This window comes from Notechis scutatus, chromosome Z, assembly GCF_049901735.1.
Source record: "Notechis scutatus isolate UNSWTSFEM ecotype Mainland chromosome Z, rNotScu1.2, whole genome shotgun sequence".
Classification (NCBI taxonomy): domain Eukaryota; kingdom Metazoa; phylum Chordata; class Lepidosauria; order Squamata; family Elapidae; genus Notechis; species Notechis scutatus.
In genome coordinates, this window is record NC_142025.1 from 77,097,715 (window position 1) to 77,111,117 (window position 13,403).

Below are 13,403 nucleotides of genomic sequence, written 5' to 3' on the forward strand. Positions count from 1 at the left end.
ACTACCTCTGGTGATTACAGAGAATGAAATGCAAGGACAAAAGCCAAGAAAAGCACCAGGACCAGACAAAATAACTCTTTCTTGCTTAAAAGCTTGTGCTAACCAACTGGCCCCCATCTTCACCTGCATCTTTAATAAATCACTAGAGATATACAACATTCCTTCTTGTTTCAAATGCTCTACTATCATTCCAGTGCCAAAGAAACCCTCCATCAAGGAACTGAATGACTTCAGACTGGTTGCTCTAACATCTGTAGCTATGAAGACCTTTGACAGGCTAGTGCTCGTCCACCTGAAAGCTATCACAGATCTGCTGTTAGACCCCTTGTAATTTGTCTACCAAGCAGTGGTGGGATTCAATTTTTTTATGACCGGTTCTGTGGGTGTAGCTTGGTGGGCATGGCAGGAGAAGGATACTGGAAAATCTCCAGTCAGAGGTGGTATTTACCAGTTTTCCGAACTACTCAAAATTTTCGCCACCAGTTCTCCAGAACTGGTCAGAACCTGCTGAATACCACCTCTGTTACTGAGCAAATAGATCAACAGATGATGCTGTTAATATGACTGCACTACATCCTACAATATCTTGAATCTCCAAAGATCTATGCAAGGTCCTGTTTGTAGACTTCAGGTCAGCATTCAATACCATCATTCCAGATATTCTTCTAACTAAACTAAATCAGCTAGCTGTACCTGAACACACTTCTAAATGGATCATAAGCTTCCTAACAGACAGGAAGCATCAGGTGAAGCTAGGCAAAATCACATCAGATACCTGTACAATAAGCACAGGAGCCCCCCAGGGCTGTGTGCTCTCTCCACTTCTCTCTATACACCAATGACTGCATCTCAAAAGATCCCTCTGTTAAAGTACTAAAGTTTGCAGATGATACAACAGTGATCGGTCTCATTCGAGACAACAATGAATCTGTGTACAGACGGGAAGTTGAACAACTAGCCTTTTGGTGCAACCAGAACAATCTTGAACTAATACACTCAAAACCATAGAAATGGTGGTAGATTTTAGGAGAAACCCTCCTATAATACCACCTCTTACAATTCTAGAAAACATAGTATCAACAGTAGAGACCTTCTAGATTCTATCATATTTCAATATTTAAAATGGACACCTATCATCAAAAACATTACCAAAAAAGCACAACAAAGAATGAGCTTTCAACTCAGAGCGCTCAAACTGCCCAAGGAGCTGCTGGTTCAGTTTCTACAGAGGAAGTATTGAGTCTGTCATCTGCATCTGTATAATGGTCTGGTTTGGCTCTGCAACCAAAGAAGACAGACACAGACTTGGATAATGGATGATTAGAACTGCAGAAAAAACAATTACTACCAATCTGCCTTCCATTGAGGACCTGTATACTGCATGAGTCAAAAAGAAGGCTGTGAAAATATCTACAAAACCCTCACATCCTGGACATAAATTGTTTCAACTTCTACCTTCAAACGATTCTATACAGCACTGCACATAGAACAACTAGACACAAGAACAGTTTCCCCCCGAATGCCATCACTCTGCTAAAAAACTAATTCCCACAACACTGTTAAATTATTTACTAAGACTGTATTACTATTATTCTTCTCATCCTTCCTAGTACCTATGTCTTTCCACTTATGACTATAACCACGTTGCTTGTATCTTTACAATTCATATTGTTTTTGTTTCCTAGTATGATTTGATTGCTTATTAGTAACCTATGACTATCACTAAGTGTTGTATCTTATGATTCTTGATGAATGTATTTTATTTTTTCTTTTATGTACACTGAGAGCATATGCACCAAAGACAAATTCCCTGGGTGTCCAGTCACACTTGGCCAATAAAGAATTACATTCTATCTATTCTATTCTAATTTCTAATTCTCAGTTCCTAGTGGCTAAGTAGATACAGATATTCAATAAAAGAGAATATTATTATTATTAACTATGCAGTCCTTGGTACTCTCTGAGCTTGATTTTTTTCTTGCAGATATTTCATTACCCAATCTAGCTAATATCAGTGCTAATGGGGAGTGGGTTTATTCTCATGTTAATTCTACTGGCTAGCCCTGTCAGTATTGGTGTGAGTGGTCTTGCTGGTTCATTGATTGGGTTTTTGTTTTATGCTAGCTTGTTTGGGCTTGATTGGGGTATTTATTTGCTTCCTGATTGTAAAATGTTAATCTTAGTGTTAATCTCTGTTTATTTGGGTGTTCTTGCAGGGGAAGATTTTGATATTTTTGTTTCCTTTTTGATTGTCTCTTTTGAATGATATGTAGATGTTACTTATCTCTTTCTGCCAGCTGATTTGTCAGAGTGACAGGCTTGTAGGAATTCTCTAGCATTTTTGGAGTTGGGTTTGTCTTGAATGCTCAGTTTCCCAGTTAAAACTATGGTTAAGTCTGTCTATGTGTTCTGAAATTTAAAAGTTTTTACCATGTCTTCTGACTGATACTAGTAGTTGGTGTTCCTGGATGGGCTCTCCTAATCTTCTGCCTGCTTATCCTACAATTGCAACAGTCCTTACACTGTATATTATATATGACCTGTTTTTTCTTCTTCTGGGTTTAACAGATCAATAGAGTTGGGAGGGACCTTGAAAGTCATCTAGTCCAATCCCCACCAAAGCAGGAGACCCTACATCATTTCTGACAGATGGCAGTCCAATCTCTTCCTGAAAGTTTCCAGTGATGAAGCTCCCACAACTTCTGAAGGCAAGCTATTCTATTGATTGATTGCTCTCAGTGTCAGAAAATTTATTCTTATTTCCAGGATGAATTTCTCCTTATTCAATTTCCATCCATTATTCCTTATCTGGCTTTCAGGTGCTTTGGAAAATAGCTTGACAACCTCCTCTCTGTGGCAGTGCAATCATGTTTCCCCTGGCCTTTCTCTTCACTAGACTAGCCATGCCCAATTCCTGCAACCATTCATCATATGTTTTAGCCTCCAGTCCACTAATCATCTTGGGTGCTCTTCTCTGCACTCTTTCTGGAGTCTCAGCATCTTTTTTTATAGTATGGTGATCAAAAATGGATGCAGTATTCTAGATGTTGTCTTACTAAGGCTTTATAAAGTAGCATTACTTGATCATGATTGTGCCCCTCGGTTAATGCAATTTAGGATTGCATTGGCTTCTTTGGCTGTCACCGCACACTGGTGGCTCATATTTAATTGGTTGTCTACTAAGACTCCAAGATCCCTCTCACAGTTACTGCTATTAAGCCTGGTTCCACCCATCTATATGTGTAATTTTGGTTTTTCTTACCTAAGTGTAAGACTTTATTTTTCTCTATATTGAATTATATTTGTTAGATAGGGGCCAGTATCATTATGTTCTTTGTTTGTGTTTGTGTTATGTTGAATGACATGGTCACTCTCTGTAATTTCAACTCCCTCCATCACTTCTTCTCTGTAAGAATTAAGTCCAATATAGCAATCCCTCTAGTTCCCTTCTCTACCTTTTGGACAGCAAATTTGTCAGCTAGCTTGGTCAAGAACCTATTCGATTTCCTACTTGGTGCAGAATTAGCCTTCCAATTGATGTCAGGGTAATTGAAGTCCCCCATTACTATTGTAGTGTGTTTCCTACATATATTTGTTAGTTTGTTGGCAAAAAGTACATTCATTTTTTCTGCTTGGTTGGTTGGCCTGTAGTATACATCTATGGCAATGTCATTCTTTTTTTCTTTTATATTGATCTATTTGCATTCTAGGCGGTGTTCATCTTTGGTTTCATGCATTTCTGTAGCAATGTAATGGTCCTTTACATGCAGTGTGACTCTATCTCCTCTTTTATGGGGTCTGGTTTTTTCCAACAGTTTGTATCCTTTTATCAATATGTTCCAGTCATGGGTTTTGTCCCACTAAGCTTCAGTAATTTCAACTATCTTGTATCTACCTTCATGTATTAATAGTTGAAATTCACCCTGCTTGTTCCCCAAATGTTGTGTATTTGTATATAGGCACTTGAGGACTTCCTATGTGTAGGCTTCCTATGTCTCCTGTTTGATATTTGAGTTTGAGTCAGTTATTTTCTGAAAACATTCTTCCCAGTCTTTGTGAGGTGCAGCCCATCCCTTGCCAAAAGTCCATTGTGGAGGTAGTGCAGGCCATTGTCCAGGAATCCAAAGTTTTTTGGGTGACACCAACCCTTTAGCCAGTGGTTCACTTCTAGAATCCTTTGTTATCTTATTGGATGTTGACCTTTTGTTGGCAGCACAGATGAAAAAAGTACTTTTGCACCTTAATTTTCTTGCCTGGCTGCTCGTAATACTCAATATTTTTTCAAGTTCTTTTTTGTGTCATTTGTCCCTACATGTAATAGTAGAAAAGGATAGTAATCTGTGGGTTTTATTATTTTGGTTAATTCTCAGCCACATCATTGATTTTTGCTTCAAGGAGACAACACACCTCCTTAGCTTTTATGTCTGGTCTGCAGATGGCTGGTTCTGTTTCTTTGAGAGTAGAATCTCCTATCACCAACACTTGCCTTCCTTTTTTAGGCAGTGCAGTCTGAAGTGCTTTTCTGTTTATCTTAGGTGGGCATTCTGAGTCCTTTGATTTATTCAGGGTACTTTGGAAGGCTATAATTGGTTTGTGTGCTATGATGATGCTATGTTGTTGTAATAGTCTGTTGATGGTTTCTGAGATGTCTTTGATATGTGGCGGTAATAATCTTTTCAGAGCTTATGTTTGTTATACTCTATTGGGTTGAGTGGTCAGGCACCTTTTGATGAAGTTTTATGTATATCTATTTTGTTGGAAGACACTGTATAGATTATCTGTTTCCTTTTTCTGATATTCAGGGTTGCTGCAGTGTGTTTGTGCTCATCTAAACACTGTCCTTGCATAACTTCTCTTGTAGGACATTGGCTTGTTATTTTGTTAGCGAAGCACCTGGCAGGAGGGATGGTTTTACAGTAGACCTGTGTTTCTAACTTGCTGTCATTGCCTCTGCTGATGAGGATATCCAGGAAAGATAGTGTTCTGTGGTTTCCTTCTTTCCTGGCGAATTGTATTCCTTTGAATATGTTGTTGATGGTTTTGGTGTGTTCTCTATTTGGTTCTTTTTTATTATGAGAAAGATTTCATCTACATACAGGAACCATACTTTGGATTGTATGTATGAGAGTGCTATGAATTCCAAGCACTGCATTACAGCCTCGGCAGGGATTCCATGGGTATTCCTTTAATTTGTTGATATATTTGTGTGTTAAATTAAAAGTAGGTAGTTAGGCAAACGTTGGTAAGATCCATGATGCTGGGTATTTCAATTTTAGTATACTTGATTAGGTCAAGTATGCTGTGAAGTAGTACTGTCATGGATTCTTTGGCTAATTCTAGGTTCCGAGTGTAAACTGTGACATTAAATGAAACAATGATTTCATCGTCTGTTGTCACTTCTTTGTTTCTTTGGAGGCACTGTAGTTGTTTCCCCTGTGAGATATCCAAGCTTTTTTGCCAATTCTGGGAGGATGAGCCTACTATATTTCATTTACCACTAGTCTTTTTGGGTGATTTGATCTTTCTTGATGAGGTCACTGAGAGCTCTTTTGATTTTGTTGTGGATTGATGTTCACTGGGATGTCAATTTCTTTGTCTTCTAGTAATTCTTTTGCATTTTGTATATATTGTGAGCTGTCCATAATAATAGTGGTTCTGCAAGATAATGATCATTTGGTCTTTCCTTTGGTTTTTGAGGGCTGTTCTGTCTTCTGCTTTGAGTTGGTATAAGTCTTGTAAGGTTTTTCGAGTGCAACTTAGAATCTGATGAATCCAATGAGACTCTGAACATGAGGCTACTGATAATCAGTTTTTATTTTTGGCCAAAGCAAAAATTGGGCAACCTTTTTGTCTTCCACGTAAAAGATATCAGGCAGAGAGAGAAAAGAAGACACCCACACGCTAACTAAAACTTTTTCTCTTTATAGTCCATACATCTTGCAAAAATTGTCCTTCCTATAGAAATATTATTTCATATCATGCAAACCTCATAAATTTTCTCAGTGCTTCTGAAAACAAAGGAACCTTAGATCTGAAAGAAATACATTTTAGCCCAGAGCTTTGTTTCTCACATTAAGTTGCTGAGAAAACACATTTCAAATTACTTACAGCAAACAGGCAGAATCCACATTTTGCATTTCACAAGAAGTTACTTTGCTAGGCTAAGCTTGGCAATTTGCCTGAAACTTTATCTCTGCAGCTGGCACACCAGCTCACCTCAGCAGGGAATCAAGGGTCGAGTCAGGCACACTCTGTATATGCTCTAATCCTTTCAGTCTTATTAAGAAGATAGATCTTATAAGAAGATAAATCTTATAAAAAGATAGATCTAAAGTCAAGACCTTGTTGATGATCCAAACTCTGTCAAGGATCTTGGAGTACTCATCTCAAATGACCTAGGTGCTAGAGCCCACTGTAACTACATAGCCAAAAAGGCATTAAGAGTTGTTAACCTAATCTTACGTAGCTTTTTCTCTGGTAATATTACACTAATAACTAGAGCATACAAAACATTTGCTAGACCAATACTCGAATACAGCTCACCAGTCTGGAACCCACATTACGTATCTGATATTAACACAGTTGAGAAAGTGCAGAAATATTTCACAAGAAGAGTTCTCCACTCCTCTACTCATTGCAGAATACCTTATGCCACCAGACTCGAAATTCTAGACCTAGAAAATTTACGCCGCCTTCAGTCCGATCTAAGTATAGTATATAAAATCATACATTGCAATATCCTACCAGTCAATGAACACTTCAGTTTCAACTATAACAACACTAGAGCAAACAATAGATACAAACTCAAGGTTAATCACACCAAACTTGATTGCAGGAAATACGACTTCAGCAACAGAGTGGTCAATGTCTGGAATACTCTACCTGACTGTGGTTTTTTCCCCAAACCCCAAAAGCTTTAACCTTAGACTGTCTACTATTGACCTCACCCCTTTCCTAAGAGGTCTGTAGGGGGCGTGCATAAGCGTACCAACGTGCCTACCGTCCCTGTCCTATTGTTTCTTTTATATATATTTTTATTTTTCTTATATGTATCCATGTATTCACAACTATGTTTTTACTTATATCTATTATCTTGTAAGCAATTGACAAATAAAAATAAATAAATAAATAAATAAAATCTCCCAAAAGTAGCAGGTGAGAAATGGGGGGGTCACTTTATATAAAGTTCAAACATATTGGATTTGGAATGGATGTGTTCTCTCATTGGCTAGCATAATTTGAGTCATAAAGCATCTAGAAAACATGCCTAGCAACTGTACATTTCTATGTAACCATATATAACATTCTATAATATTCTTAGCATTATCTTATTGATAACTACTTGAATATTCAAGGTTGCGTTTCCAACATTATAATGAGTTTTCAAATTATTAAAGTTTTTAGTAAATTTCTGGGTAATTTCTATCTCAGGCTGCTTTCAACTCTGATCAGAATTCCACATATCTTCCAATCAATTCTTTTCAGAATTTAATATTCTTTCAAAGAAACTAGACACATTAATCAAATGCACTTATTACTAAAAACAGTTACTCAATGAGGAACCGCCTCTTTCTCCCATCAATACCATAGCCTACATGACAATCATCAGATTTTTCCTCCTGTCAAGCTGGCTTTTAAAAATGTCAGTGAGAATGACACATGAATTAAGAGGTAATTTGTTCAAAAGGCTGTTAACATTGGTTCTACCTTTACAGCAAAGCAATTCATTTTCATCACTTCTGTTATATTTTCTAATTTACAATTAAATTAAGTAAAATATTCCACAGTGAGAGGAAGAATAAAGATGAAAGGCTTCACCATCCTCCATAATCAAAAGATTGAAAATGAAATGGTGTAGTATAGTATAGCCTCGCTGGTCCAAAGATCGGTATGTTCTCTCTATTAAAGAGGCATTTAAAAGTTTTCTTGGATAACTTTGGAAATAATTTATTTAAACCCACTCTTTGTACTTCTATCATTGTAAGATTTGTAACAGTGTCACTCCAGAATCTAGAACCTAACACCTGGTGCTCAGTTCCGAGATTCAAATCCTTTCTTATTTGGTTAAAATGATTCAATTTACTTAGTTTTTATGCGTAGTCTCTCATCCTCCATATACTAAGCATTAATTGTTCAATTTTAGTTACTGCTTTGTCACTTCCTGATATTATGTTATTATATTTCTCAAGGCGACTCAACGACCCTTGAGCGGTCTGAGGGGAGGAAGGACAAACACGCCTCACCTCGCGGGGCTGATAAGCTCCCACAGACGCTTCTTTGGCCAAGCAGCCAGCAATCACCGGCGTCGGCCTGTCTTCCGATTGGCTGAAGGGGGGCAATTAGTACCGCCTCTCTCTAATCTCCGCATTTTTCTCTCCGCGCGCTCCCGGGACCGCCGCAGCAAGCGACCGAGCGAGCGAATGGAGGAATGTTTTCTGTTACTATAGCAACAGGGATTGTTGCAGCTTGTTGAGGAGCGCAGCCCCCTCCGCTTCGCTTCCGAGTCTCGTCGTTTCGCTTCGAGTTTCCCAAAACTGCATTTATCTCCATAGGACATAGAACATAGGCTGTTTGATGAATTGTGAAATGTTTAATTTAAAGTTTGCACTGCACAGGTATGTGCAATACAAATAAAGAGTGGATCCACAAATTGACATGTACCATGTGGCAAGTATATTGTTTATTCTAATGTGATTTTTTTTTTTTAAGTGGAGGCTGTCTGACTTGGCTATCCATTACCCTAAGATAGCTTATATTTAAATTAATGTTAATTTTGTTATAATAAGATATGCAACATGAAGTAAAATACACTTAACACACTGAGCATATCGGATCCCAATTTACATCTTTGTTAATCCTTTTTTTCCCAATAAATTTTTTATTTCTATTTTTTAAGTACCTCTTTGAGTGAACAATGTGATTCCAGATTTTTACATTTCAATGCAAACATGACCATGATTACATATTCAGGTTTCTTATCCAATTTCATATCATTACCAATCCCACTTTCTTTTTTATACTCATACATTGCTTTATATATTCTGATTAAGAATATCTATATATTCTTAATATCTATATATTCTTAATCAATCTCTATATTCATTAAACATATTTTCTTGTATTCATCATATTTGCAAGTTTTATTCAATTATGTTATTTCATTCATCATTCAAAAAATTCATCTTAATTTATTTTATTCAATATTTGTCCCCTTTTCATTATCAATTCAATCTTGCCACCCTCTTTACATTGTAAAACATTTCCCATTTTAATCGCGGACTCTGATCCGACTTCAACAGAAGTGCCACTGGAAGTCGACATCTTTGTTAATCCAAAGCAGTGGTGGGATTCAAAATTTTTTACTACTGGTTCTGTGGGCATGGCTTGGTGGGCATGGCAGGGGAAGGATAGTATAAAATCTCCATTTCCTCCCCACTCGGGGGAAAGTTACTGCAAAATCCCCATTCGCTCCCCACCCCACTAATTTGCTTTCAAGCTCCGTTCTCCTATGCAGGGCAACCAAAGAAGACCCAGACAATCAACTGGGACTCAATGGGAGGGAGAGAATAGATGGGGGCGGGGCAGTAAGAGGTGGTATTGGCTGGTTCTCTGAACTACTCAACATTTCCTCTACCGGTTCTCCAGAACCAGTCAGAACCTGCTGAATACCACCTCTTATCCAAAGGGAATAGGAATGTACAGAAGATGGCAGTTATAGCAACATATTCCTATGAGGTTCCATGTGAAAGAGCCAAAGAAATCTAAAATCTTTTACAAAATTTAAAGCCTTTATTTTTTTCTTATTTTCCCTGTTACGGATTTACTTATATACAAAATTATATTAGTTTGCATTTATGACATCTACTAAACATTCTATTATAGGTAGTCCTCAACTTATAACCATAATTGAGCCCAAAATTTATATTGTTAAGTGACACATTTATTAAATGGGTTTTGTCTCATTTTGTGACCTTTCTTGCCACAGTTATTAAGTGAATCATTTCAGTTGTTATGTTAGGAACACCGTTATTAAGTGAATCTGATTTCCCCATTGATTTGTCTTGTCAAAAGTTCGCAAAAGGTGATCACATGATCCTAGGACACTGCAGTGGTCATAAATATGAACCAGTTGCCAAGCATCTGATTTTGATCTCGTGATCATGGGATGCCACAAAGGTAACTGTGAAAAATGGTCATAAGTCACATTTTTCAGTGTTGTTGTAACTTTGAACAATCACTAAATGAACTGTTTAAGTTTGTGACTACCTGTATATATTTTCTCAGAAATAAAGCATATCCTGCTAAGTGCAGCTAACTCTCAAGTAGTTTTACATAAAAATGCTTTTGTTTTGTATAAATGGCATTGTGCCTTCATCTAGTATAAAAGAGAAAGAAAGAGAGTTTAAGAAGAGTGACTTAAAAATGGTACTATTAATATTAGTAAGAATTCTACTGTACTGGTGCTCATGAAAGAGGTAATATCTTGGAAATCTTGGAAAGTTGTAGAAATATGTATATATTTATTTGAAAGCCATGTCAAATGGAAAAAAGATTTGGAATGTTTTAAAAGAACCATTGGATAAAAAAGTTAATTTTCTATTAAAGGGAAAATTAATTATGTGTTTGTCAAAATATAAATATTCTTACATTACCAGGTTTTGTTTTCTCTGGGTGTCCTCTGATAATGGTGACTACAACTCTTAAGGAAATAAAAAAATAGACAAAATTAGAATTACCATGAAGATTTACAGAGATTGGATTGTGTCAGTGTGAAAATGATACATAGAGCTGCTAATTGTTCTTCCCTATGTTCGGGTATCCCAGGTTCCCAGATGCAAATAATTTCCAAAGCACAGCAGGAAATAAAAAGCAACATATCCAAAACAAAATTATTTAAAATTATCTGTGGAATAGGACAGCAACCTCTGCAAGAAAAAAATGTAGCTTAGATTTAACTGTTGTATATATACAAAAATATTTTTTAAAAGATTATCTTTTTAAAATAAATTTCCTGTTGGAAGAAATGTCTATCTAGGTTCAGTTCCAAGTGGGAAGACAGACACTGGAAAGGGGCGTTGGTTCTTACCTGATACGCCCATTCTCTTTGAGCTGCAAAGAGCATCCAGTAGTGGGAGGTGCTCCAGTCTCTGCACTCATAGGCTGAGCTTGAATTGAGGAACGCTCCTCCTCCTCCACGTGACTCCTCCGTAGCGTTCCCCAGTTTTGCGAAGACGAGAAGAAAAAAACCGTGTTCTCATCCTAACTACCTAATGGTTCATTGGCCAAAACAAGATCCCCCACCAGACGGTGAAATTTGGGTGGGGCTGGATGCTCTTTGCAGCTCAAAGAGAACGGGTGTATCAGGTAAGAACCAATGCCCCTTCTCCTCAGAGCTGCTCAGAGCATCCAGTAGTGGGACATACCAAAGCTTGGCCTGTCCTACGGGAGGGACTCCGTCTGGTCCGGAATCTCCTCAGGGTCTCTGAGGACCCGCTGTAGGACTCGTCTACCAAAGGAAGCCTCCGCCGAGGCAAACACATCAATCTTGTAGTGCCTGATAAAAAGTGACGGGGATGCCCAGGTCGCCGCCCGGCAGATTTCAGTTATTGATGCCTGAGTGGCCCAAGCTGCCAAAGTAGCCGCACTCCTAGTGGAATGCGCCGTTATACCACTGGGCACTTGCAGGGCTTGTGACAGGTATGACCTAGTTATTGCTGCTCTGATCCAATGGCCTATTGTGGACGGAGACACTTTGTGACCCAGCGTCTTGGGCTGAAAGGAAAGGAATAAGGCCTCCGATTTCCTAAAGGGCTGTGTGCGCTTGATGTAAATTCGCAGAGCGCGTCTCACATCAAGTTTGTGCCATTGTCTTTTCCTTTCCCGCGAGGGCCTGGGACAAAAGTTTGGGAGGATGAGTTCCTGCACTCTGTGGAAGGCCGAATTGACTTTGGGCAAAAAAGTAGGGTTGGGCCGGAGAACCACCCGATCGGCATGAAATACGCAGAGATCCCTTCTAATGAACAAGGCTACGATTTCCGATATCCGACGGGCAGATGTAATGGCTACAAGGAACACTACCTTGAATGTCAAAAACTGGAGGGTGGACTCCCTTAAGGGTTCGAAGGGGTGTTTAGTGAGCGAAATAAGAACCTTATTAAGGTCCCAGGTTGGGTACCGGTGTACAGTTGGAGGGTGTAAATTAGTGGCTCCTCTAAGGAAGGCCCAAATATGGGGGTGATGGGAAAGGGAACCAACACCATCGCAAGAAATGACAGTTGTTAGTGCTGCAACCTGTCATTTCAATGTATTAGGGGATAGCCCTTTACTAAGTCCCTCCTGAAGGAAGTCCAAAATTTGAGCAACAGAAGGAGAGAGTGGGTTAATTTGGGATTTGTGACACCATTTACAGAAAATGGACCATGTGGTGTTGTAGATTCGAATGGTTGAGGGCCGTTTGGCAGCTAAAATAGTGTCAATGACCTGGCTAGAGAACTTTTCTCTCTTCAAGCGGTCCCGCTCAACCTCCAGACGGCTAATTGGAGCCATTGAGGATCCGGATGCAGAAGGGGTCCCTGAGACAGTGAGATCCTGTCTGGTGGGATCCTCTGGGGGGGGGCACTGAGAGGTTGTGGAGGTCCGCAAACCATGGCCGTCTGGGCCAGTAAGGGGTCACCAGAAGCAGCTCCACTTTCTCGTGTAGCAACTTCTGGATAACCCTGGGAACTAGAGCTAGTGGGGGGAATGCGTACAGGAGCTCTGTGGGCCAGGGGCAGTGTAACGCATTTTGATTCTCCGCCCCTTGGGATGGGTACCTTGAGAAGAATCTCGGGAGCTGAGCATTGAGTGGGGATGCAAAAAGGTCCACTACCGGTTGCCCAAAGATTGTTGCCGCCTCCTTGAACAGTGACGGGTGGAGGCGCCACTCTGACTGGTCTATGGTGGCCCTGCTCAACCAGTCTGCTTGGGTATTTGATACTCCTGAGATATGTTCTGCCCTGATGGAAAGGAGATTGCTCTCCGCCCAACGGCAGAGACGCTCGGCCTCCCTCATTAATCGTATTGATTGTGTGCCCCCCCTGTCTGTTTATGTGCGCCTTGGCTGTCACATTGTTTGTTAGGATAAGAATGTGTCGTCCGCGTACCTGGGGGAAGAAGCTGCACAGGGCCAGGTGTACAGCGTGAAGTTCCAGCCAGTTTATGCTGCATAATTGCTCTGTTGCCGACCATCTGCCCTGGGATGTGAGTGATTGAACATGAGCGCCCCATCCGAATAGACTGGCATCTGTGGTGAGAGAGAGCCTTTGGGGCTCCTTGAAGTAGTGACCTTTGTTGATGGTCAGTTTGGCCCACCAGAGGAGGGATGTGAGGACCTTTGGAGGTACCCTGACCATGTGTTTTGAGTT